The sequence below is a fragment of the Rhinoderma darwinii genome (genome assembly GCF_050947455.1).
Source record: "Rhinoderma darwinii isolate aRhiDar2 chromosome 5 unlocalized genomic scaffold, aRhiDar2.hap1 SUPER_5_unloc_7, whole genome shotgun sequence".
Lineage (NCBI taxonomy): Eukaryota > Metazoa > Chordata > Amphibia > Anura > Rhinodermatidae > Rhinoderma > Rhinoderma darwinii.
This window is the reverse complement of record NW_027461820.1, coordinates 870,160-895,865: the sequence shown is the minus strand read 5'-3', so window position 1 is coordinate 895,865 and position 25,706 is coordinate 870,160. Positions and strand designations below refer to the sequence as shown.

Genomic DNA, 25,706 nt, shown 5'->3' with positions numbered 1-25,706 from the left:
TGAGCAGCACTGACCAACACTGCCTGGGCCCAGGCTTTTATCTCTGAGGCCCCATTATGATGTCAGAATGCTGGCTCTGGAATCCTGAGGGCTCCACTATGACACGTGCAAAGTTCCGTCTGAACTTTATATAAGACGGTGAGGCTCAGTCAGTCACTCAGTGTTGCCTGAGAGGGCAACACTGCAACAGCCGGCCGCCAGGCTGTCTTTTTTTTTGCACAGCTAGTTGCCTCCAGGAGGCCACAAGAGGGAGACAAGGGACTGCAAAATGGAAAATAGGCATCCACCAACTTTACAGACAACTTCTCCTTGCTCCTACAACCTCCATCCTTGCACAGTTTGTTATTCTTCTAGGTAACATAGTAACAAATCCAAATTGCTGCTCTCTTTGTAGGCAAGCAAGGCTTTGTTGCAACTGCAATTCTTACTTCTTCTTGAAATGTAGGGACGACAGTACATTCCATCACATCCATCTAGTGTACACAGGTAGGTCCATTGTGGCGGGCAGGCGAGCGGGCGGGCTGCTTTATTGGCTGTTTGCTGTTCCCCTACTCCACTCCACTATTTGACTGTTGTGCTGCATCAATCAATCAATCAATCAATCAATCAATCAATCAATCAATCAATCAATCAATCAATCAATCAGTGGCTGGCTCAGGTGCAGCTCTTTAACTTACCTAAAAGGGAGGGCGGAGAGAAGACAAGGAAGGTGAATGAGGTGTTCCAATGTGAAATGCCGGAAACACAGAAACACAGACAACACACAACAAGAGGTGGCAATCTATTCATTAATTGCATTTAATCAATGAGCTCATTATCACTCATGCATTGTCCAACAGGTGTTGAAATAATGGGATTAAAAGGGGAGATCCCTTCAGAAAGACAGAAACAATAGCAAAGACAAAAAACACTTTTGGAATCTGCTTTTAGTCAACACATAAGGAAAGGGTGCACCGGTCCTGGAAATACTGCAATACCAGGTCAATGCGTGGAGTGGACAGAGCAAGCTCTATTTCCATCTCCCTGTTCTAAAAATCCATTTAATATATGGTCCCCAGATAGGGGACGTATCAGATATTAAACTGATAAGAACAGATACTACACTTGATCTTAGCCAAAAGGCCGAGAAGCGATAACCCGAACGGGCCGCGCGTTGCCCGAGCCTGCCCGATACTGCTGTTCAGCCCTTGCAGCGATTCAGCCTACTTCTAGGCAATTCCATGGGGCCCTGCAGGCTCACACACTCACAGCTACACGGGAGGTGAATAAAGGCCGGAGAGGAAGACAGACAGGATTTGCTTCTTTTGCTTGCACCACAATGCAGTGCTGAAAGAGGAGGAATCTACATAAAAACGCCTTCCTGGCAACGCCCAAATGCCCTGCTGCCATGCAGATAAACACTGGCAGCGGCAGCAAGTGCATGCCCACAGCCACCCCTTGTTCCTTCACACCTTGTATCAGCTGTAATCCAGTCCAGTCCAGTGCTGCCTGCTGAGCAGCACTGACCAACACTGCCTGGGCCCAGGCTTTTATCTCTGAGGCCCCATTATGATGTCAGAAAGCTGGCTCTGGAATCCTGAGGGCTCCACTATGACACGTGCAAAGTTCCGTCTGAACTTTATATAAGACGGTGAGGCTCAGTCAGTCACTCAGTGTTGCCTGAGAGGGCAACACTGCAACAGCCGGCCGCCAGGCTGTCTTTTTTTTGCACAGCTAGTTGCCTCCAGGAGGCCACAAGAGGGAGACAAGGGACTGCAAAATGGAAAATAGGCATCCACCAACTTTACAGACAACTTCTCCTTGCTCCTACAACCTCCATCCTTGCACAGTTTGTTATTCTTCTAGGTAACATAGTAACAAATCCAAATTGCTGCTCTCTTTGTAGGCAAGCAAGGCTTTGTTGCAACTGCAATTCTTACTTCTTCTTGAAATGTAGGGACGACAGTACATTCCATCACATCCATCTAGTGTACACAGGTAGGTCCATTGTGGCGGGCAGGCGAGCGGGCGGGCTGCTTTATTGGCTGTTTGCTGTTCCCCTACTCCACTCCACTATTTGACTGTTGTGCTGCATCAATCAATCAATCAATCAATCAATCAATCAATCAATCAATCAATCAATCAGTGGCTGGCTCAGGTGCAGCTCTTTAACTTACCTAAAAGGGAGGGCGGAGAGAAGACAAGGAAGGTGAATGAGGTGTTCCAATGTGAAATGCCGGAAACACAGAAACACAGACGACACACAACAAGAGGTGGCAATCTATTCATTAATTGCATTTAATCAATGAGCTCATTATCACTCATGCATTGTCCAACAGGTGTTGAAATAATGGGATTAAAAGGGGAGATCCCTTCAGAAAGACAGAAACAATAGCAAAGACAAAAAACACTTTTGGAATCTGCTTTTAGTCAACACATAAGGAAAGGGTGCACCGGTCCTGGAAATACTGCAATACCAGGTCAATGCGTGGAGTGGACAGAGCAAGCTCTATTTCCATCTCCCTGTTCTAAAAATCCATTTAATATATGGTCCCCAGATAGGGGACGTATCAGATATTAAACTGATAAGAACAGATACTACACTTGATCTTAGCCAAAAGGCCGAGAAGCGATAACCCGAACGGGCCGCGCGTTGCCCGAGCCTGCCCGATACTGCTGTTCAGCCCTTGCAGCGATTCAGCCTACTTCTAGGCAATTCCATGGGGCCCTGCAGGCTCACACACTCACAGCTACACGGGAGGTGAATAAAGGCCGGAGAGGAAGCCAGACAGGATTTGCTTCTTTTGCTTGCACCACAATGCAGTGCTGAAAGAGGAGGAATCTACATAAAAACGCCTTCCTGGCAACGCCCAAATGCCCTGCTGCCATGCAGATAAACACTGGCAGCGGCAGCAAGTGCATGCCCACAGCCACCCCTTGTTCCTCCACACCTTGTATCAGCTGTAATCCAGTCCAGTCCAGTGCTGCCTGCTGAGCAGCACTGACCAACACTGCCTGGGCCCAGGCTTTTATCTCTGAGGCCCCATTATGATGTCAGAAAGCTGGCTCTGGAATCCTGAGGGCTCCACTATGACACGTGCAAAGTTCCGTCTGAACTTTATATAAGACGGTGAGGCTCAGTCAGTCACTCAGTGTTGCCTGAGAGGGCAACACTGCAACAGCCGGCCGCCAGGCTGTCTTTTTTTTGCACAGCTAGTTGCCTCCAGGAGGCCACAAGAGGGAGACAAGGGACTGCAAAATGGAAAATAGGCATCCACCAACTTTACAGACAACTTCTCCTTGCTCCTACAACCTCCATCCTTGCACAGTTTGTTATTCTTCTAGGTAACATAGTAACAAATCCAAATTGCTGCTCTCTTTGTAGGCAAGCAAGGCTTTGTTGCAACTGCAATTCTTACTTCTTCTTGAAATGTAGGGACGACAGTACATTCCATCACATCCATCTAGTGTACACAGGTAGGTCCATTGTGGCGGGCAGGCGAGCGGGCGGGCTGCTTTATTGGCTGTTTGCTGTTCCCCTACTCCACTCCACTATTTGACTGTTGTGCTGCATCAATCAATCAATCAATCAATCAATCAATCAATCAATCAATCAGTGGCTGGCTCAGGTGCAGCTCTTTAACTTACCTAAAAGGGAGGGCGGAGAGAAGACAAGGAAGGTGAATGAGGTGTTCCAATGTGAAATGCCGGAAACACAGAAACACAGACGACACACAACAAGAGGTGGCAATCTATTCATTAATTGCATTTAATCAATGAGCTCATTATCACTCATGCATTGTCCAACAGGTGTTGAAATAATGGGATTAAAAGGGGAGATCCCTTCAGAAAGACAGAAACAATAGCAAAGACAAAAAACACTTTTGGAATCTGCTTTTAGTCAACACATAAGGAAAGGGTGGCACCGGTCCTGGAAATACTGCAATACCAGGTCAATGCGTGGAGTGGACAGAGCAAGCTCTATTTCCATCTCCCTGTTCTAAAAATCCATTTAATATATGGTCCCCAGATAGGGGACGTATCAGATATTAAACTGATAAGAACAGATACTACACTTGATCTTAGCCAAAAGGCCGAGAAGCGATAACCCGAACGGGCCGCGCGTTGCCCGAGCCTGCCCGATACTGCTGTTCAGCCCTTGCAGCGATTCAGCCTACTTCTAGGCAATTCCATGGGGCCCTGCAGGCTCACACACTCACAGCTACACGGGAGGTGAATAAAGGCCGGAGAGGAAGCCAGACAGGATTTGCTTCTTTTGCTTGCACCACAATGCAGTGCTGAAAGAGGAGGAATCTACATAAAAACGCCTTCCTGGCAACGCCCAAATGCCCTGCTGCCATGCAGATAAACACTGGCAGCGGCAGCAAGTGCATGCCCACAGCCACCCCTTGTTCCTTCACACCTTGTATCAGCTGTAATCCAGTCCAGTCCAGTGCTGCCTGCTGAGCAGCACTGACCAACACTGCCTGGGCCCAGGCTTTTATCTCTGAGGCCCCATTATGATGTCAGAAAGCTGGCTCTGGAATCCTGAGGGCTCCACTATGACACGTGCAAAGTTCCGTCTGAACTTTATATAAGACGGTGAGGCTCAGTCAGTCACTCAGTGTTGCCTGAGAGGGCAACACTGCAACAGCCGGCCGCCAGGCTGTCTTTTTTTTGCACAGCTAGTTGCCTCCAGGAGGCCACAAGAGGGAGACAAGGGACTGCAAAATGGAAAATAGGCATCCACCAACTTTACAGACAACTTCTCCTTGCTCCTACAACCTCCATCCTTGCACAGTTTGTTATTCTTCTAGGTAACATAGTAACAAATCCAAATTGCTGCTCTCTTTGTAGGCAAGCAAGGCTTTGTTGCAACTGCAATTCTTACTTCTTCTTGAAATGTAGGGACGACAGTACATTCCATCACATCCATCTAGTGTACACAGGTAGGTCCATTGTGGCGGGCAGGCGAGCGGGCGGGCTGCTTTATTGGCTGTTTGCTGTTCCCCTACTCCACTCCACTATTTGACTGTTGTGCTGCATCAATCAATCAATCAATCAATCAATCAATCAATCAATCAATCAATCAATCAATCAGTGGCTGGCTCAGGTGCAGCTCTTTAACTTACCTAAAAGGGAGGGCGGAGAGAAGACAAGGAAGGTGAATGAGGTGTTCCAATGTGAAATGCCGGAAACACAGAAACACAGACGACACACAACAAGAGGTGGCAATCTATTCATTAATTGCATTTAATCAATGAGCTCATTATCACTCATGCATTGTCCAACAGGTGTTGAAATAATGGGATTAAAAGGGGAGATCCCTTCAGAAAGACAGAAACAATAGCAAAGACAAAAAACACTTTTGGAATCTGCTTTTAGTCAACACATAAGGAAAGGGTGCACCGGTCCTGGAAATACTGCAATACCAGGTCAATGCGTGGAGTGGACAGAGCAAGCTCTATTTCCATCTCCCTGTTCTAAAAATCCATTTAATATATGGTCCCCAGATAGGGGACGTATCAGATATTAAACTGATAAGAACAGATACTACACTTGATCTTAGCCAAAAGGCCGAGAAGCGATAACCCGAACGGGCCGCGCGTTGCCCGAGCCTGCCCGATACTGCTGTTCAGCCCTTGCAGCGATTCAGCCTACTTCTAGGCAATTCCATGGGGCCCTGCAGGCTCACACACTCACAGCTACACGGGAGGTGAATAAAGGCCGGAGAGGAAGCCAGACAGGATTTGCTTCTTTTGCTTGCACCACAATGCAGTGCTGAAAGAGGAGGAATCTACATAAAAACGCCTTCCTGGCAACGCCCAAATGCCCTGCTGCCATGCAGATAAACACTGGCAGCGGCAGCAAGTGCATGCCCACAGCCACCCCTTGTTCCTTCACACCTTGTATCAGCTGTAATCCAGTCCAGTCCAGTGCTGCCTGCTGAGCAGCACTGACCAACACTGCCTGGGCCCAGGCTTTTATCTCTGAGGCCCCATTATGATGTCAGAAAGCTGGCTCTGGAATCCTGAGGGCTCCACTATGACACGTGCAAAGTTCCGTCTGAACTTTATATAAGACGGTGAGGCTCAGTCAGTCACTCAGTGTTGCCTGAGAGGGCAACACTGCAACAGCCGGCCGCCAGGCTGTCTTTTTTTTGCACAGCTAGTTGCCTCCAGGAGGCCACAAGAGGGAGACAAGGGACTGCAAAATGGAAAATAGGCATCCACCAACTTTACAGACAACTTCTCCTTGCTCCTACAACCTCCATCCTTGCACAGTTTGTTATTCTTCTAGGTAACATAGTAACAAATCCAAATTGCTGCTCTCTTTGTAGGCAAGCAAGGCTTTGTTGCAACTGCAATTCTTACTTCTTCTTGAAATGTAGGGACGACAGTACATTCCATCACATCCATCTAGTGTACACAGGTAGGTCCATTGTGGCGGGCAGGCGAGCGGGCGGGCTGCTTTATTGGCTGTTTGCTGTTCCCCTACTCCACTCCACTATTTGACTGTTGTGCTGCATCAATCAATCAATCAATCAATCAATCAATCAATCAATCAATCAATCAATCAATCAGTGGCTGGCTCAGGTGCAGCTCTTTAACTTACCTAAAAGGGAGGGCGGAGAGAAGACAAGGAAGGTGAATGAGGTGTTCCAATGTGAAATGCCGGAAACACAGAAACACAGACGACACACAACAAGAGGTGGCAATCTATTCATTAATTGCATTTAATCAATGAGCTCATTATCACTCATGCATTGTCCAACAGGTGTTGAAATAATGGGATTAAAAGGGGAGATCCCTTCAGAAAGACAGAAACAATAGCAAAGACAAAAAACACTTTTGGAATCTGCTTTTAGTCAACACATAAGGAAAGGGTGCACCGGTCCTGGAAATACTGCAATACCAGGTCAATGCGTGGAGTGGACAGAGCAAGCTCTATTTCCATCTCCCTGTTCTAAAAATCCATTTAATATATGGTCCCCAGATAGGGGACGTATCAGATATTAAACTGATAAGAACAGATACTACACTTGATCTTAGCCAAAAGGCCGAGAAGCGATAACCCGAACGGGCCGCGCGTTGCCCGAGCCTGCCCGATACTGCTGTTCAGCCCTTGCAGCGATTCAGCCTACTTCTAGGCAATTCCATGGGGCCCTGCAGGCTCACACACTCACAGCTACACGGGAGGTGAATAAAGGCCGGAGAGGAAGCCAGACAGGATTTGCTTCTTTTGCTTGCACCACAATGCAGTGCTGAAAGAGGAGGAATCTACATAAAAACGCCTTCCTGGCAACGCCCAAATGCCCTGCTGCCATGCAGATAAACACTGGCAGCGGCAGCAAGTGCATGCCCACAGCCACCCCTTGTTCCTTCACACCTTGTATCAGCTGTAATCCAGTCCAGTCCAGTGCTGCCTGCTGAGCAGCACTGACCAACACTGCCTGGGCCCAGGCTTTTATCTCTGAGGCCCCATTATGATGTCAGAAAGCTGGCTCTGGAATCCTGAGGGCTCCACTATGACACGTGCAAAGTTCCGTCTGAACTTTATATAAGACGGTGAGGCTCAGTCAGTCACTCAGTGTTGCCTGAGAGGGCAACACTGCAACAGCCGGCCGCCAGGCTGTCTTTTTTTTGCACAGCTAGTTGCCTCCAGGAGGCCACAAGAGGGAGACAAGGGACTGCAAAATGGAAAATAGGCATCCACCAACTTTACAGACAACTTCTCCTTGCTCCTACAACCTCCATCCTTGCACAGTTTGTTATTCTTCTAGGTAACATAGTAACAAATCCAAATTGCTGCTCTCTTTGTAGGCAAGCAAGGCTTTGTTGCAACTGCAATTCTTACTTCTTCTTGAAATGTAGGGACGACAGTACATTCCATCACATCCATCTAGTGTACACAGGTAGGTCCATTGTGGCGGGCAGGCGAGCGGGCGGGCTGCTTTATTGGCTGTTTGCTGTTCCCCTACTCCACTCCACTATTTGACTGTTGTGCTGCATCAATCAATCAATCAATCAATCAATCAATCAATCAATCAATCAATCAATCAATCAGTGGCTGGCTCAGGTGCAGCTCTTTAACTTACCTAAAAGGGAGGGCGGAGAGAAGACAAGGAAGGTGAATGAGGTGTTCCAATGTGAAATGCCGGAAACACAGAAACACAGACGACACACAACAAGAGGTGGCAATCTATTCATTAATTGCATTTAATCAATGAGCTCATTATCACTCATGCATTGTCCAACAGGTGTTGAAATAATGGGATTAAAAGGGGAGATCCCTTCAGAAAGACAGAAACAATAGCAAAGACAAAAAACACTTTTGGAATCTGCTTTTAGTCAACACATAAGGAAAGGGTGCACCGGTCCTGGAAATACTGCAATACCAGGTCAATGCGTGGAGTGGACAGAGCAAGCTCTATTTCCATCTCCCTGTTCTAAAAATCCATTTAATATATGGTCCCCAGATAGGGGACGTATCAGATATTAAACTGATAAGAACAGATACTACACTTGATCTTAGCCAAAAGGCCGAGAAGCGATAACCCGAACGGGCCGCGCGTTGCCCGAGCCTGCCCGATACTGCTGTTCAGCCCTTGCAGCGATTCAGCCTACTTCTAGGCAATTCCATGGGGCCCTGCAGGCTCACACACTCACAGCTACACGGGAGGTGAATAAAGGCCGGAGAGGAAGCCAGACAGGATTTGCTTCTTTTGCTTGCACCACAATGCAGTGCTGAAAGAGGAGGAATCTACATAAAAACGCCTTCCTGGCAATGCCCAAATGCCCTGCTGCCATGCAGATAAACACTGGCAGCGGCAGCAAGTGCATGCCCACAGCCACCCCTTGTTCCTTCACACCTTGTATCAGCTGTAATCCAGTCCAGTCCAGTGCTGCCTGCTGAGCAGCACTGACCAACACTGCCTGGGCCCAGGCTTTTATCTCTGAGGCCCCATTATGATGTCAGAAAGCTGGCTCTGGAATCCTGAGGGCTCCACTATGACACGTGCAAAGTTCCGTCTGAACTTTATATAAGACGGTGAGGCTCAGTCAGTCACTCAGTGTTGCCTGAGAGGGCAACACTGCAACAGCCGGCCGCCAGGCTGTCTTTTTTTTGCACAGCTAGTTGCCTCCAGGAGGCCACAAGAGGGAGACAAGGGACTGCAAAATGGAAAATAGGCATCCACCAACTTTACAGACAACTTCTCCTTGCTCCTACAACCTCCATCCTTGCACAGTTTGTTATTCTTCTAGGTAACATAGTAACAAATCCAAATTGCTGCTCTCTTTGTAGGCAAGCAAGGCTTTGTTGCAACTGCAATTCTTACTTCTTCTTGAAATGTAGGGACGACAGTACATTCCATCACATCCATCTAGTGTACACAGGTAGGTCCATTGTGGCGGGCAGGCGAGCGGGCGGGCTGCTTTATTGGCTGTTTGCTGTTCCCCTACTCCACTCCACTATTTGACTGTTGTGCTGCATCAATCAATCAATCAATCAATCAATCAATCAATCAATCAATCAATCAATCAATCAGTGGCTGGCTCAGGTGCAGCTCTTTAACTTACCTAAAAGGGAGGGCGGAGAGAAGACAAGGAAGGTGAATGAGGTGTTCCAATGTGAAATGCCGGAAACACAGAAACACAGACGACACACAACAAGAGGTGGCAATCTATTCATTAATTGCATTTAATCAATGAGCTCATTATCACTCATGCATTGTCCAACAGGTGTTGAAATAATGGGATTAAAAGGGGAGATCCCTTCAGAAAGACAGAAACAATAGCAAAGACAAAAAACACTTTTGGAATCTGCTTTTAGTCAACACATAAGGAAAGGGTGCACCGGTCCTGGAAATACTGCAATACCAGGTCAATGCGTGGAGTGGACAGAGCAAGCTCTATTTCCATCTCCCTGTTCTAAAAATCCATTTAATATATGGTCCCCAGATAGGGGACGTATCAGATATTAAACTGATAAGAACAGATACTACACTTGATCTTAGCCAAAAGGCCGAGAAGCGATAACCCGAACGGGCCGCGCGTTGCCCGAGCCTGCCCGATACTGCTGTTCAGCCCTTGCAGCGATTCAGCCTACTTCTAGGCAATTCCATGGGGCCCTGCAGGCTCACACACTCACAGCTACACGGGAGGTGAATAAAGGCCGGAGAGGAAGCCAGACAGGATTTGCTTCTTTTGCTTGCACCACAATGCAGTGCTGAAAGAGGAGGAATCTACATAAAAACGCCTTCCTGGCAACGCCCAAATGCCCTGCTGCCATGCAGATAAACACTGGCAGCGGCAGCAAGTGCATGCCCACAGCCACCCCTTGTTCCTTCACACCTTGTATCAGCTGTAATCCAGTCCAGTCCAGTGCTGCCTGCTGAGCAGCACTGACCAACACTGCCTGGGCCCAGGCTTTTATCTCTGAGGCCCCATTATGATGTCAGAAAGCTGGCTCTGGAATCCTGAGGGCTCCACTATGACACGTGCAAAGTTCCGTCTGAACTTTATATAAGACGGTGAGGCTCAGTCAGTCACTCAGTGTTGCCTGAGAGGGCAACACTGCAACAGCCGGCCGCCAGGCTGTCTTTTTTTTGCACAGCTAGTTGCCTCCAGGAGGCCACAAGAGGGAGACAAGGGACTGCAAAATGGAAAATAGGCATCCACCAACTTTACAGACAACTTCTCCTTGCTCCTACAACCTCCATCCTTGCACAGTTTGTTATTCTTCTAGGTAACATAGTAACAAATCCAAATTGCTGCTCTCTTTGTAGGCAAGCAAGGCTTTGTTGCAACTGCAATTCTTACTTCTTCTTGAAATGTAGGGACGACAGTACATTCCATCACATCCATCTAGTGTACACAGGTAGGTCCATTGTGGCGGGCAGGCGAGCGGGCGGGCTGCTTTATTGGCTGTTTGCTGTTCCCCTACTCCACTCCACTATTTGACTGTTGTGCTGCATCAATCAATCAATCAATCAATCAATCAATCAATCAATCAATCAATCAATCAATCAATCAGTGGCTGGCTCAGGTGCAGCTCTTTAACTTACCTAAAAGGGAGGGCGGAGAGAAGACAAGGAAGGTGAATGAGGTGTTCCAATGTGAAATGCCGGAAACACAGAAACACAGACGACACACAACAAGAGGTGGCAATCTATTCATTAATTGCATTTAATCAATGAGCTCATTATCACTCATGCATTGTCCAACAGGTGTTGAAATAATGGGATTAAAAGGGGAGATCCCTTCAGAAAGACAGAAACAATAGCAAAGACAAAAAACACTTTTGGAATCTGCTTTTAGTCAACACATAAGGAAAGGGTGCACCGGTCCTGGAAATACTGCAATACCAGGTCAATGCGTGGAGTGGACAGAGCAAGCTCTATTTCCATCTCCCTGTTCTAAAAATCCATTTAATATATGGTCCCCAGATAGGGGACGTATCAGATATTAAACTGATAAGAACAGATACTACACTTGATCTTAGCCAAAAGGCCGAGAAGCGATAACCCGAACGGGCCGCGCGTTGCCCGAGCCTGCCCGATACTGCTGTTCAGCCCTTGCAGCGATTCAGCCTACTTCTAGGCAATTCCATGGGGCCCTGCAGGCTCACACACTCACAGCTACACGGGAGGTGAATAAAGGCCGGAGAGGAAGCCAGACAGGATTTGCTTCTTTTGCTTGCACCACAATGCAGTGCTGAAAGAGGAGGAATCTACATAAAAACGCCTTCCTGGCAACGCCCAAATGCCCTGCTGCCATGCAGATAAACACTGGCAGCGGCAGCAAGTGCATGCCCACAGCCACCCCTTGTTCCTTCACACCTTGTATCAGCTGTAATCCAGTCCAGTCCAGTGCTGCCTGCTGAGCAGCACTGACCAACACTGCCTGGGCCCAGGCTTTTATCTCTGAGGCCCCATTATGATGTCAGAAAGCTGGCTCTGGAATCCTGAGGGCTCCACTATGACACGTGCAAAGTTCCGTCTGAACTTTATATAAGACGGTGAGGCTCAGTCAGTCACTCAGTGTTGCCTGAGAGGGCAACACTGCAACAGCCGGCCGCCAGGCTGTCTTTTTTTTGCACAGCTAGTTGCCTCCAGGAGGCCACAAGAGGGAGACAAGGGACTGCAAAATGGAAAATAGGCATCCACCAACTTTACAGACAACTTCTCCTTGCTCCTACAACCTCCATCCTTGCACAGTTTGTTATTCTTCTAGGTAACATAGTAACAAATCCAAATTGCTGCTCTCTTTGTAGGCAAGCAAGGCTTTGTTGCAACTGCAATTCTTACTTCTTCTTGAAATGTAGGGACGACAGTACATTCCATCACATCCATCTAGTGTACACAGGTAGGTCCATTGTGGCGGGCAGGCGAGCGGGCGGGCTGCTTTATTGGCTGTTTGCTGTTCCCCTACTCCACTCCACTATTTGACTGTTGTGCTGCATCAATCAATCAATCAATCAATCAATCAATCAATCAATCAGTGGCTGGCTCAGGTGCAGCTCTTTAACTTACCTAAAAGGGAGGGCGGAGAGAAGACAAGGAAGGTGAATGAGGTGTTCCAATGTGAAATGCCGGAAACACAGAAACACAGACGACACACAACAAGAGGTGGCAATCTATTCATTAATTGCATTTAATCAATGAGCTCATTATCACTCATGCATTGTCCAACAGGTGTTGAAATAATGGGATTAAAAGGGGAGATCCCTTCAGAAAGACAGAAACAATAGCAAAGACAAAAAACACTTTTGGAATCTGCTTTTAGTCAACACATAAGGAAAGGGTGCACCGGTCCTGGAAATACTGCAATACCAGGTCAATGCGTGGAGTGGACAGAGCAAGCTCTATTTCCATCTCCCTGTTCTAAAAATCCATTTAATATATGGTCCCCAGATAGGGGACGTATCAGATATTAAACTGATAAGAACAGATACTACACTTGATCTTAGCCAAAAGGCCGAGAAGCGATAACCCGAACGGGCCGCGCGTTGCCCGAGCCTGCCCGATACTGCTGTTCAGCCCTTGCAGCGATTCAGCCTACTTCTAGGCAATTCCATGGGGCCCTGCAGGCTCACACACTCACAGCTACACGGGAGGTGAATAAAGGCCGGAGAGGAAGCCAGACAGGATTTGCTTCTTTTGCTTGCACCACAATGCAGTGCTGAAAGAGGAGGAATCTACATAAAAATGCCTTCCTGGCAACGCCCAAATGCCCTGCTGCCATGCAGATAAACACTGGCAGCGGCAGCAAGTGCATGCCCACAGCCACCCCTTGTTCCTTCACACCTTGTATCAGCTGTAATCCAGTCCAGTCCAGTGCTGCCTGCTGAGCAGCACTGACCAACACTGCCTGGGCCCAGGCTTTTATCTCTGAGGCCCCATTATGATGTCAGAAAGCTGGCTCTGGAATCCTGAGGGCTCCACTATGACACGTGCAAAGTTCCGTCTGAACTTTATATAAGATGGTGAGGCTCAGTCAGTCACTCAGTGTTGCCTGAGAGGGCAACACTGCAACAGCCGGCCGCCAGGCTGTCTTTTTTTTGCACAGCTAGTTGCCTCCAGGAGGCCACAAGAGGGAGACAAGGGAGTGCAAAATGGAAAATAGGCATCCACCAACTTTACAGACAACTTCTCCTTGCTCCTACAACCTCCATCCTTGCACAGTTTGTTATTCTTCTAGGTAACATAGTAACAAATCCAAATTGCTGCTCTCTTTGTAGGCAAGCAAGGCTTTGTTGCAACTGCAATTCTTACTTCTTCTTGAAATGTAGGGACGACAGTACATTCCATCACATCCATCTAGTGTACACAGGTAGGTCCATTGTGGCGGGCAGGCGAGCGGGCGGGCTGCTTTATTGGCTGTTTGCTGTTCCCCTACTCCACTCCACTATTTGACTGTTGTGCTGCATCAATCAATCAATCAATCAATCAATCAATCAATCAATCAATCAATCAATCAATCAATCAATCAATCAGTGGCTGGCTCAGGTGCAGCTCTTTAACTTACCTAAAAGGGAGGGCGGAGAGAAGACAAGGAAGGTGAATGAGGTGTTCCAATGTGAAATGCCGGAAACACAGAAACACAGACGACACACAACAAGAGGTGGCAATCTATTCATTAATTGCATTTAATCAATGAGCTCATTATCACTCATGCATTGTCCAACAGGTGTTGAAATAATGGGATTAAAAGGGGAGATCCCTTCAGAAAGACAGAAACAATAGCAAAGACAAAAAACACTTTTGGAATCTGCTTTTAGTCAACACATAAGGAAAGGGTGCACCGGTCCTGGGAATACTGCAATACCAGGTCAATGCGTGGAGTGGACAGAGCAAGCTCTATTTCCATCTCCCTGTTCTAAAAATCCATTTAATATATGGTCCCCAGATAGGGGACGTATCAGATATTAAACTGATAAGAACAGATACTACACTTGATCTTAGCCAAAAGGCCGAGAAGCGATAACCCGAACGGGCCGCGCGTTGCCCGAGCCTGCCCGATACTGCTGTTCAGCCCTTGCAGCGATTCAGCCTACTTCTAGGCAATTCCATGGGGCCCTGCAGGCTCACACACTCACAGCTACACGGGAGGTGAATAAAGGCCGGAGAGGAAGCCAGACAGGATTTGCTTCTTTTGCTTGCACCACAATGCAGTGCTGAAAGAGGAGGAATCTACATAAAAACGCCTTCCTGGCAACGCCCAAATGCCCTGCTGCCATGCAGATAAACACTGGCAGCGGCAGCAAGTGCATGCCCACAGCCACCCCTTGTTCCTTCACACCTTGTATCAGCTGTAATCCAGTCCAGTCCAGTGCTGCCTGCTGAGCAGCACTGACCAACACTGCCTGGGCCCAGGCTTTTATCTCTGAGGCCCCATTATGATGTCAGAAAGCTGGCTCTGGAATCCTGAGGGCTCCACTATGACACGTGCAAAGTTCCGTCTGAACTTTATATAAGACGGTGAGGCTCAGTCAGTCACTCAGTGTTGCCTGAGAGGGCAACACTGCAACAGCCGGCCGCCAGGCTGTCTTTTTTTTGCACAGCTAGTTGCCTCCAGGAGGCCACAAGAGGGAGACAAGGGACTGCAAAATGGAAAATAGGCATCCACCAACTTTACAGACAACTTCTCCTTGCTCCTACAACCTCCATCCTTGCACAGTTTGTTATTCTTCTAGGTAACATAGTAACAAATCCAAATTGCTGCTCTCTTTGTAGGCAAGCAAGGCTTTGTTGCAACTGCAATTCTTACTTCTTCTTGAAATGTAGGGACGACAGTACATTCCATCACATCCATCTAGTGTACACAGGTAGGTCCATTGTGGCGGGCAGGCGAGCGGGCGGGCTGCTTTATTGGCTGTTTGCTGTTCCCCTACTCCACTCCACTATTTGACTGTTGTGCTGCATCAATCAATCAATCAATCAATCAATCAATCAATCAATCAATCAATCAATCAATCAATCAGTGGCTGGCTCAGGTGCAGCTCTTTAACTTACCTAAAAGGGAGGGCGGAGAGAAGACAAGGAAGGTGAATGAGGTGTTCCAATGTGAAATGCCGGAAACACAGAAACACAGACGACACACAACAAGAGGTGGCAATCTATTCATTAATTGCATTTAATCAATGAGCTCATTATCACTCATGCATTGTCCAACAGGTGTTGAAATAATGGGATTAAAAGGGGAGATCCCTTCAGAAAGACAGAAACAATAGCAAAGACAAAAAACACTTTTGGAATCTGCTTTTAGTCAACACATAAGGAAAGGGTGCACCGGTCCTGGAAATACTGCAATACCAGGTCAATGCGTGGAGTGGACAGAGCAAGCTCTATTTCCATCTCCCTGTTCTAAAAATCCATTTAATATATGGTCCCCAGATAGGGGACGTATCAGATATTAAACTGATAAGAACAGATACTACACTTGATCTTAGCCAAAAGGCCGAGAAGCGATAACCCGAACGGGCCGCGCGTTGCCCGAGCCTGCCCGATACTGCTGTTCAGCCCTTGCAGCGATTCAGCCTACTTCTAGGCAATTCCATGGGGCCCTGCAGGCTCACACACTCACAGCTACACGGGAGGTGAATAAAGGCCGGAGAGGAAGCCAGACAGGATTTGCTTCTTTTGCTTGCACCACAATGCAGTGCTGAAAGAGGAGGAATCTACATAAAAACGCCTTCCTGGCAACGCCCAAATGCCCTGCTGCCATGCAGATAAACACTGGCAGCGGCAGCAAGTGCATGCCCACAGCCACCCCTTGTTCCTTCACACCTTGTATCAGCTGTAATCCAGTCCAGTCCAGTGCTGCCTGCTGAGCAGCACTGACCAACACTGCCTGGGCCCAGGCTTTTATCTCTGAGGCCCCATTATGATGTCAGAAAGCTGGCTCTGGAATCCTGAGGGCTCCACTATGACACGTGCAAAGTTCCGTCTGAACTTTATATAAGACGGTGAGGCTCAGTCAGTCACTCAGTGTTGCCTGAGAGGGCAACACTGCAACAGCCGGCCGCCAGGCTGTCTTTTTTTTGCACAGCTAGTTGCCTCCAGGAGGCCACAAGAGGGAGACAAGGGACTGCAAAATGGAAAATAGGCATCCACCAACTTTACAGACAACTTCTCCTTGCTCCTACAACCTCCATCCTTGCACAGTTTGTTATTCTTCTAGGTAACATAGTAACAAATCCAAATTGCTGCTCTCTTTGTAGGCAAGCAAGGCTTTGTTGCAACTGCAATTCTTACTTCTTCTTGAAATGTAGGGACGACAGTACATTCCATCACATCCATCTAGTGTACACAGGTAGGTCCATTGTGGCGGGCAGGCGAGCGGGCGGGCTGCTTTATTGGCTGTTTGCTGTTCCACTACTCCACTCCACTATTTGACTGTTGTGCTGCATCAATCAATCAATCAATCAATCAATCAATCAATCAGTGGCTGGCTCAGGTGCAGCTCTTTAACTTACCTAAAAGGGAGGGCGGAGAGAAGACAAGGAAGGTGAATGAGGTGTTCCAATGTGAAATGCCGGAAACACAGAAACACAGACGACACACAACAAGAGGTGGCAATCTATTCATTAATTGCATTTAATCAATGAGCTCATTATCACTCATGCATTGTCCAACAGGTGTTGAAATAATGGGATTAAAAGGGGAGATCCCTTCAGAAAGACAGAAACAATAGCAAAGACAAAAAACACTTTTGGAATCTGCTTTTAGTCAACACATAAGGAAAGGGTGCACCGGTCCTGGAAATACTGCAATACCAGGTCAATGCGTGGAGTGGACAGAGCAAGCTCTATTTCCATCTCCCTGTTCTAAAAATCCATTTAATATATGGTCCCCAGATAGGGGACGTATCAGATATTAAACTGATAAGAACAGATACTACACTTGATCTTAGCCAAAAGGCCGAGAAGCGATAACCCGAACGGGCCGCGCGTTGCCCGAGCCTGCCCGATACTGCTGTTCAGCCCTTGCAGCGATTCAGCCTACTTCTAGGCAATTCCATGGGGCCCTGCAGGCTCACACACTCACAGCTACACGGGAGGTGAATAAAGGCCGGAGAGGAAGCCAGACAGGATTTACTTCTTTTGCTTGCACCACAATGCAGTGCTGAAAGAGGAGGAATCTACATAAAAACGCCTTCCTGGCAACGCCCAAATGCCCTGCTGCCATGCAGATAAACACTGGCAGCGGCAGCAAGTGCATGCCCACAGCCACCCCTTGTTCCTTCACACCTTGTATCAGCTGTAATCCAGTCCAGTCCAGTGCTGCCTGCTGAGCAGCACTGACCAACACTGCCTGGGCCCAGGCTTTTATCTCTGAGGCCCCATTATGATGTCAGAAAGCTGGCTCTGGAATCCTGAGGGCTCCACTATGACACGTGCAAAGTTCCGTCTGAACTTTATATAAGACGGTGAGGCTCAGTCAGTCACTCAGTGTTGCCTGAGAGGGCAACACTGCAACAGCCGGCCGCCAGGCTGTCTTTTTTTTGCACAGCTAGTTGCCTCCAGGAGGCCACAAGAGGGAGACAAGGGACTGCAAAATGGAAAATAGGCATCCACCAACTTTACAGACAACTTCTCCTTGCTCCTACAACCTCCATCCTTGCACAGTTTGTTATTCTTCTAGGTAACATAGTAACAAATCCAAATTGCTGCTCTCTTTGTAGGCAAGCAAGGCTTTGTTGCAACTGCAATTCTTACTTCTTCTTGAAATGTAGGGACGACAGTACATTCCATCACATCCATCTAGTGTACACAGGTAGGTCCATTGTGGCGGGCAGGCGAGCGGGCGGGCTGCTTTATTGGCTGTTTGCTGTTCCCCTACTCCACTCCACTATTTGACTGTTGTGCTGCATCAATCAATCAATCAATCAATCAATCAATCAATCAATCAGTGGCTGGCTCAGGTGCAGCTCTTTAACTTACCTAAAAGGGAGGGCGGAGAGAAGACAAGGAAGGTGAATGAGGTGTTCCAATGTGAAATGCCGGAAACACAGAAACACAGACGACACACAACAAGAGGTGGCAATCTATTCATTAATTGCATTTAATCAATGAGCTCATTATCACTCATGCATTGTCCAACAGGTGTTGAAATAATGGGATTAAAAGGGGAGATCCCTTCAGAAAGACAGAAACAATAGCAAAGACAAAAAACACTTTTGGAATCTGCTTTTAGTCAACACATAAGGAAAGGGTGCACCGGTCCTGGAAATACTGCAATACCAGGTCAATGCGTGGAGTGGACAGAGCAAGCTCTATTTCCATCTCCCTGTTCTAAAAATCCATTTAATATATGGTCCCCAGATAGGGGACGTATCAGATATTAAACTGATAAGAACAGATACTACACTTGATCTTAGCCAAAAGGCCGAGAAGCGATAACCCGAACGGGCCGCGCGTTGCCCGAGCCTGCCCGATACTGCTGTTCAGCCCTTGCAGCGATTCAGCCTACTTCTAGGCAATTCCATGGGGCCCTGCAGGCTCACACACTCACAGCTACACGGGAGGTGAATAAAGGCCGGAGAGGAAGCCAGACAGGATTTGCTTCTTTTGCTTGCACCACAATGCAGTGCTGAAAGAGGAGGAATCTACATAAAAACGCCTTCCTGGCAACGCCCAAATGCCCTGCTGCCATGCAGATAAACACTGGCAGCGGCAGCAAGTGCATGCCCACAGCCACCCCTTGTTCCTTCACACCTTGTATCAGCTGTAATCCAGTCCAGTCCAGTGATGCCTGCTGAGCAGCACTGACCAAAACTGCCTGGGCCCAGGCTTTTATCTCTGAGGCCCCATTATGATGTCAGAAAGCTGGCTCTGGAATCCTGAGGGCTCCACTATGACACGTGCAAAGTTCCGTCTGAACTTTATATAAGACGGTGAGGCTCAGTCAGTCACTCAGTGTTGCCTGAGAGGGCAACACTGCAACAGCCGGCCGCCAGGCTGTCTTTTTTTTGCACAGCTAGTTGCCTCCAGGAGGCCACAAGAGGGAGACAAGGGACTGCAAAATGGAAAATAGGCATCCACCAACTTTACAGACAACTTCTCCTTGCTCCTACAACCTCCATCCTTGCACAGTTTGTTATTCTTCTAGGTAACATAGTAACAAATCCAAATTGCTGCTCTCTTTGTAGGCAAGCAAGGCTTTGTTGCAACTGCAATTCTTACTTCTTCTTGAAATGTAGGGACGACAGTACATTCCATCACATCCATCTAGTGTACACAGGTAGGTCCATTGTGGCGGGCAGGCGAGCGGGCGGGCTGCTTTATTGGCTGTTTGCTGTTCCCCTACTCCACTCCACTATTTGACTGTTGTGCTGCATCAATCAATCAATCAATCAATCAATCAATCAATCAATCAATCAATCAATCAGTGGCTGGCTCAGGTGCAGCTCTTTAACTTACCTAAAAGGGAGGGCGGAGAGAAGACAAGGAAGGTGAATGAGGTGTTCCAATGTGAAATGCCGGAAACACAGAAACACAGACGACACACAACAAGAGGTGGCAATCTATTCATTAATTGCATTTAATCAATGAGCTCATTATCACTCATGCATTGTCCAACAGGTGTTGAAATAATGGGATTAAAAGGGGAGATCCCTTCAGAAAGACAGAAACAATAGCAAAGACAAAAAACACTTTTGGAATCTGCTTTTAGTCAACACATAAGGAAAGGGTGCACCGGTCCTGGAAATACTGCAATACCAGGTCAATGCGTGGAGTGGACAGAGCAAGCTCTATTTCCATCTCCCTGTTCTAAAAATCCATTTAATATATGGTCCCCAGATAGGGGACGTATCAGATATTAAACTGATAAGAACAGATACTACACTTGATCTTAGCCAAAAGGCCGAGAAGCGATAACCCGAACGGGCCGCGCGTTGCCCGAGCCTGCCCGATACTGCTGTTCAGCCCTTGCAGCGATTCAGCCTACTTCTAGGCAATTCCATGGGGCCCTGCAGGCTCACACACTCACAGCTACACGGGAGGTGAATAAAGGCCGGAGAGGAAGCCAGACAGGATTTGCTTCTTTTGCTTGCACCACAATGCAGTGCTGAAAGAGGAGGAATCTACATAAAAACGCCTTCCTGGCAACGCCCAAATGCCCTGCTGCCATGCAGATAAACACTGGCAGCGGCAGCAAGTGCATGCCCACAGCCACCCCTTGTTCCTTCACACCTTGTATCAGCTGTAATCCAGTCCAGTCCAGTGCTGCCTGCTGAGCAGCACTGACCAACACTGCCTGGGCCCAGGCTTTTATCTCTGAGGCCCCATTATGATGTCAGAAAGCTGGCTCTGGAATCCTGAGGGCTCCACTATGACACGTGCAAAGTTCCGTCTGAACTTTATATAAGACGGTGAGGCTCAGTCAGTCACTCAGTGTTGCCTGAGAGGGCAACACTGCAACAGCCGGCCGCCAGGCTGTCTTTTTTTTGCACAGCTAGTTGCCTCCAGGAGGCCACAAGAGGGAGACAAGGGACTGCAAAATGGAAAATAGGCATCCACCAACTTTACAGACAACTTCTCCTTGCTCCTACAACCTCCATCCTTGCACAGTTTGTTATTCTTCTAGGTAACATAGTAACAAATCCAAATTGCTGCTCTCTTTGTAGGCAAGCAAGGCTTTGTTGCAACTGCAATTCTTACTTCTTCTTGAAATGTAGGGACGACAGTACATTCCATCACATCCATCTAGTGTACACAGGTAGGTCCATTGTGGCGGGCAGGCGAGCGGGCGGGCTGCTTTATTGGCTGTTTGCTGTTCCCCTACTCCACTCCACTATTTGACTGTTGTGCTGCATCAATCAATCAATCAATCAATCAATCAATCAATCAATCAATCAATCAGTGGCTGGCTCAGGTGCAGCTCTTTAACTTACCTAAAAGGGAGGGCGGAGAGAAGACAAGGAAGGTGAATGAGGTGTTCCAATGTGAAATGCCGGAAACACAGAAACACAGACGACACACAACAAGAGGTGGCAATCTATTCATTAATTGCATTTAATCAATGAGCTCATTATCACTCATGCATTGTCCAACAGGTGTTGAAATAATGGGATTAAAAGGGGAGATCCCTTCAGAAAGACAGAAACAATAGCAAAGACAAAAAACACTTTTGGAATCTGCTTTTAGTCAACACATAAGGAAAGGGTGCACCGGTCCTGGAAATACTGCAATACCAGGTCAATGCGTGGAGTGGACAGAGCAAGCTCTATTTCCATCTCCCTGTTCTAAAAATCCATTTAATATATGGTCCCCAGATAGGGGACGTATCAGATATTAAACTGATAAGAACAGATACTACACTTGATCTTAGCCAAAAGGCCGAGAAGCGATAACCCGAACGGGCCGCGCGTTGCCCGAGCCTGCCCGATACTGCTGTTCAGCCCTTGCAGCGATTCAGCCTACTTCTAGGCAATTCCATGGGGCCCTGCAGGCTCACACACTCACAGCTACACGGGAGGTGAATAAAGGCCGGAGAGGAAGCCAGACAGGATTTGCTTCTTTTGCTTGCACCACAATGCAGTGCTGAAAGAGGAGGAATCTACATAAAAACGCCTTCCTGGCAACGCCCAAATGCCCTGCTGCCATGCAGATAAACACTGGCAGCGGCAGCAAGTGCATGCCCACAGCCACCCCTTGTTCCTTCACACCTTGTATCAGCTGTAATCCAGTCCAGTCCAGTGCTGCCTGCTGAGCAGCACTGACCAACACTGCCTGGGCCCAGGCTTTTATCTCTGAGGCCCCATTATGATGTCAGAAAGCTGGCTCTGGAATCCTGAGGGCTCCACTATGACACGTGCAAAGTTCCGTCTGAACTTTATATAAGACGGTGAGGCTCAGTCAGTCACTCAGTGTTGCCTGAGAGGGCAACACTGCAACAGCCGGCCGCCAGGCTGTCTTTTTTTTGCACAGCTAGTTGCCTCCAGGAGGCCACAAGAGGGAGACAAGGGACTGCAAAATGGAAAATAGGCATCCACCAACTTTACAGACAACTTCTCCTTGCTCCTACAACCTCCATCCTTGCACAGTTTGTTATTCTTCTAGGTAACATAGTAACAAATCCAAATTGCTGCTCTCTTTGTAGGCAAGCAAGGCTTTGTTGCAACTGCAATTCTTACTTCTTCTTGAAATGTAGGGACGACAGTACATTCCATCACATCCATCTAGTGTACACAGGTAGGTCCATTGTGGCGGGCAGGCGAGCGGGCGGGCTGCTTTATTGGCTGTTTGCTGTTCCCCTACTCCACTCCACTATTTGACTGTTGTGCTGCATCAATCAATCAATCAATCAATCAATCAATCAATCAATCAATCAATCAATCAATCAATCAGTGGCTGGCTCAGGTGCAGCTCTTTAACTTACCTAAAAGGGAGGGCGGAGAGAAGACAAGGAAGGTGAATGAGGTGTTCCAATGTGAAATGCCGGAAACACAGAAACACAGACGACACACAACAAGAGGTGGCAATCTATTCATTAATTGCATTTAATCAATGAGCTCATTATCACTCATGCATTGTCCAACAGGTGTTGAAATAATGGGATTAAAAGGGGAGATCCCTTCAGAAAGACAGAAACAATAGCAAAGACAAAAAACACTTTTGGAATCTGCTTTTAGTCAACACATAAGGAAAGGGTGCACCGGTCCTGGAAATACTGCAATACCAGGTCAATGCGTGGAGTGGACAGAGCAAGCTCTATTTCCATCTCCCTGTTCTAAAAATCCATTTAATATATGGTCCCCAGATAGGGGACGTATCAGATATTAAACTGATAAGAACAGATACTACACTTGATCTTAGCCAAAAGGCCGAGAAGCGATAACCCGAACGGGCCGCGCGTTGCCCGAGCCTGCCCGATACTGCTGTTCAGCCCTTGCAGCGATTCAGCCTACTTCTAGGCAATTCCATGGGGCCCTGCAGGCTCACACACTCACAGCTACACGGGAGGTGAATAAAGGCCGGAGAGGAAGCCAGACAGGATTTGCTTCTTTTGCTTGCACCACAATGCAGTGCTGAAAGAGGAGGAATCTACATAAAAACGCCTTCCTGGCAACGCCCAAATGCCCTGCTGCCATGCAGATAAACACTGGCAGCGGCAGCAAGTGCATGCCCACAGCCACCCCTTGTTCCTTCACACCTTGTATCAGCTGTAATCCAGTCCAGTCCAGTGCTGCCTGCTGAGCAGCACTGACCAACACTGCCTGGGCCCAGGCTTTTATCTCTGAGGCCCCATTATGATGTCAGAAAGCTGGCTCTGGAATCCTGAGGGCTCCACTATGACACGTGCAAAGTTCCGTCTGAACTTTATATAAGACGGTGAGGCTCAGTCAGTCACTCAGTGTTGCCTGAGAGGGCAACACTGCAACAGCCGGCCGCCAGGCTGTCTTTTTTTTGCACAGCTAGTTGCCTCCAGGAGGCCACAAGAGGGAGACAAGGGACTGCAAAATGGAAAATAGGCATCCACCAACTTTACAGACAACTTCTCCTTGCTCCTACAACCTCCATCCTTGCACAGTTTGTTATTCTTCTAGGTAACATAGTAACAAATCCAAATTGCTGCTCTCTTTGTAGGCAAGCAAGGCTTTGTTGCAACTGCAATTCTTACTTCTTCTTGAAATGTAGGGACGACAGTACATTCCATCACATCCATCTAGTGTACACAGGTAGGTCCATTGTGGCGGGCAGGCGAGCGGGCGGGCTGCTTTATTGGCTGTTTGCTGTTCCCCTACTCCACTCCACTATTTGACTGTTGTGCTGCATCAATCAATCAATCAATCAATCAATCAATCAATCAATCAATCAATCAATCAATCAATCAATCAGTGGCTGGCTCAGGTGCAGCTCTTTAACTTACCTAAAAGGGAGGGCGGAGAGAAGACAAGGAAGGTGAATGAGGTGTTCCAATGTGAAATGCCGGAAACACAGAAACACAGACGACACACAACAAGAGGTGGCAATCTATTCATTAATTGCATTTAATCAATGAGCTCATTATCACTCATGCATTGTCCAACAGGTGTTGAAATAATGGGATTAAAAGGGGAGATCCCTTCAGAAAGACAGAAACAATAGCAAAGACAAAAAACACTTTTGGAATCTGCTTTTAGTCAACACATAAGGAAAGGGTGCACCGGTCCTGGAAATACTGCAATACCAGGTCAATGCGTGGAGTGGACAGAGCAAGCTCTATTTCCATCTCCCTGTTCTAAAAATCCATTTAATATATGGTCCCCAGATAGGGGACGTATCAGATATTAAACTGATAAGAACAGATACTACACTTGATCTTAGCCAAAAGGCCGAGAAGCGATAACCCGAACGGGCCGCGCGTTGCCCGAGCCTGCCCGATACTGCTGTTCAGCCCTTGCAGCGATTCAGCCTACTTCTAGGCAATTCCATGGGGCCCTGCAGGCTCACACACTCACAGCTACACGGGAGGTGAATAAAGGCCGGAGAGGAAGCCAGACAGGATTTGCTTCTTTTGCTTGCACCACAATGCAGTGCTGAAAGAGGAGGAATCTACATAAAAACGCCTTCCTGGCAACGCCCAAATGCCCTGCTGCCATGCAGATAAACACTGGCAGCGGCAGCAAGTGCATGCCCACAGCCACCCCTTGTTCCTTCACACCTTGTATCAGCTGTAATCCAGTCCAGTCCAGTGCTGCCTGCTGAGCAGCACTGACCAACACTGCCTGGGCCCAGGCTTTTATCTCTGAGGCCCCATTATGATGTCAGAAAGCTGGCTCTGGAATCCTGAGGGCTCCACTATGACACGTGCAAAGTTCCGTCTGAACTTTATATAAGACGGTGAGGCTCAGTCAGTCACTCAGTGTTGCCTGAGAGGGCAACACTGCAACAGCCGGCCGCCAGGCTGTCTTTTTTTTGCACAGCTAGTTGCCTCCAGGAGGCCACAAGAGGGAGACAAGGGACTGCAAAATGGAAAATAGGCATCCACCAACTTTACAGACAACTTCTCCTTGCTCCTACAACCTCCATCCTTGCACAGTTTGTTATTCTTCTAGGTAACATAGTAACAAATCCAAATTGCTGCTCTCTTTGTAGGCAAGCAAGGCTTTGTTGCAACTGCAATTCTTACTTCTTCTTGAAATGTAGGGACGACAGTACATTCCATCACATCCATCTAGTGTACACAGGTAGGTCCATTGTGGCGGGCAGGCGAGCGGGCGGGCTGCTTTATTGGC

General features: G+C 47.8%; 17 non-coding genes across 17 annotated transcripts; all 17 read right to left on the bottom strand.

The window, feature by feature from the left end:
* Nucleotides 1-943: 943 nt before the first annotated feature.
* Nucleotides 944-1,134, bottom strand: LOC142696536 (U2 spliceosomal RNA). Its single transcript, XR_012864422.1, has one exon. It is a non-coding gene; the product is annotated as a U2 spliceosomal RNA (small nuclear RNA).
* Nucleotides 1,135-2,422: 1,288 nt separating this feature from the next.
* Nucleotides 2,423-2,613, bottom strand: LOC142696535 (U2 spliceosomal RNA). The gene has a single exon (XR_012864421.1). It is a non-coding gene; the product is annotated as a U2 spliceosomal RNA (small nuclear RNA).
* A 1,281-nt stretch (nucleotides 2,614-3,894) lies between these two features.
* LOC142696574 (U2 spliceosomal RNA) lies at nucleotides 3,895-4,085 on the bottom strand. Its single transcript, XR_012864457.1, has one exon. It is a non-coding gene; the product is annotated as a U2 spliceosomal RNA (small nuclear RNA).
* A 1,292-nt stretch (nucleotides 4,086-5,377) lies between these two features.
* Nucleotides 5,378-5,568, bottom strand: LOC142696534 (U2 spliceosomal RNA). Its single transcript, XR_012864420.1, has one exon. It is a non-coding gene; the product is annotated as a U2 spliceosomal RNA (small nuclear RNA).
* Nucleotides 5,569-6,860: 1,292 nt separating this feature from the next.
* LOC142696533 (U2 spliceosomal RNA) lies at nucleotides 6,861-7,051 on the bottom strand. Its single transcript, XR_012864419.1, has one exon. It is a non-coding gene; the product is annotated as a U2 spliceosomal RNA (small nuclear RNA).
* A 1,292-nt stretch (nucleotides 7,052-8,343) lies between these two features.
* Nucleotides 8,344-8,534, bottom strand: LOC142696531 (U2 spliceosomal RNA). Its single transcript, XR_012864418.1, has one exon. It is a non-coding gene; the product is annotated as a U2 spliceosomal RNA (small nuclear RNA).
* A 1,292-nt stretch (nucleotides 8,535-9,826) lies between these two features.
* Nucleotides 9,827-10,017, bottom strand: LOC142696530 (U2 spliceosomal RNA). The gene has a single exon (XR_012864417.1). It is a non-coding gene; the product is annotated as a U2 spliceosomal RNA (small nuclear RNA).
* Nucleotides 10,018-11,313: 1,296 nt separating this feature from the next.
* On the bottom strand, nucleotides 11,314-11,504 carry LOC142696529 (U2 spliceosomal RNA). The gene has a single exon (XR_012864416.1). It is a non-coding gene; the product is annotated as a U2 spliceosomal RNA (small nuclear RNA).
* Nucleotides 11,505-12,780: 1,276 nt separating this feature from the next.
* Nucleotides 12,781-12,971, bottom strand: LOC142696528 (U2 spliceosomal RNA). The gene has a single exon (XR_012864415.1). It is a non-coding gene; the product is annotated as a U2 spliceosomal RNA (small nuclear RNA).
* Nucleotides 12,972-14,275: 1,304 nt separating this feature from the next.
* Nucleotides 14,276-14,466, bottom strand: LOC142696563 (U2 spliceosomal RNA). The gene has a single exon (XR_012864447.1). It is a non-coding gene; the product is annotated as a U2 spliceosomal RNA (small nuclear RNA).
* Nucleotides 14,467-15,762: 1,296 nt separating this feature from the next.
* Nucleotides 15,763-15,953, bottom strand: LOC142696527 (U2 spliceosomal RNA). Its single transcript, XR_012864414.1, has one exon. It is a non-coding gene; the product is annotated as a U2 spliceosomal RNA (small nuclear RNA).
* A 1,272-nt stretch (nucleotides 15,954-17,225) lies between these two features.
* On the bottom strand, nucleotides 17,226-17,416 carry LOC142696526 (U2 spliceosomal RNA). The gene has a single exon (XR_012864413.1). It is a non-coding gene; the product is annotated as a U2 spliceosomal RNA (small nuclear RNA).
* Nucleotides 17,417-18,692: 1,276 nt separating this feature from the next.
* On the bottom strand, nucleotides 18,693-18,883 carry LOC142696524 (U2 spliceosomal RNA). Its single transcript, XR_012864411.1, has one exon. It is a non-coding gene; the product is annotated as a U2 spliceosomal RNA (small nuclear RNA).
* Nucleotides 18,884-20,171: 1,288 nt separating this feature from the next.
* LOC142696523 (U2 spliceosomal RNA) lies at nucleotides 20,172-20,362 on the bottom strand. The gene has a single exon (XR_012864410.1). It is a non-coding gene; the product is annotated as a U2 spliceosomal RNA (small nuclear RNA).
* Nucleotides 20,363-21,646: 1,284 nt separating this feature from the next.
* LOC142696522 (U2 spliceosomal RNA) lies at nucleotides 21,647-21,837 on the bottom strand. The gene has a single exon (XR_012864409.1). It is a non-coding gene; the product is annotated as a U2 spliceosomal RNA (small nuclear RNA).
* A 1,296-nt stretch (nucleotides 21,838-23,133) lies between these two features.
* On the bottom strand, nucleotides 23,134-23,324 carry LOC142696520 (U2 spliceosomal RNA). Its single transcript, XR_012864408.1, has one exon. It is a non-coding gene; the product is annotated as a U2 spliceosomal RNA (small nuclear RNA).
* A 1,300-nt stretch (nucleotides 23,325-24,624) lies between these two features.
* On the bottom strand, nucleotides 24,625-24,815 carry LOC142696519 (U2 spliceosomal RNA). The gene has a single exon (XR_012864407.1). It is a non-coding gene; the product is annotated as a U2 spliceosomal RNA (small nuclear RNA).
* Between the last annotated feature and the right edge of the window lie 891 nt (nucleotides 24,816-25,706).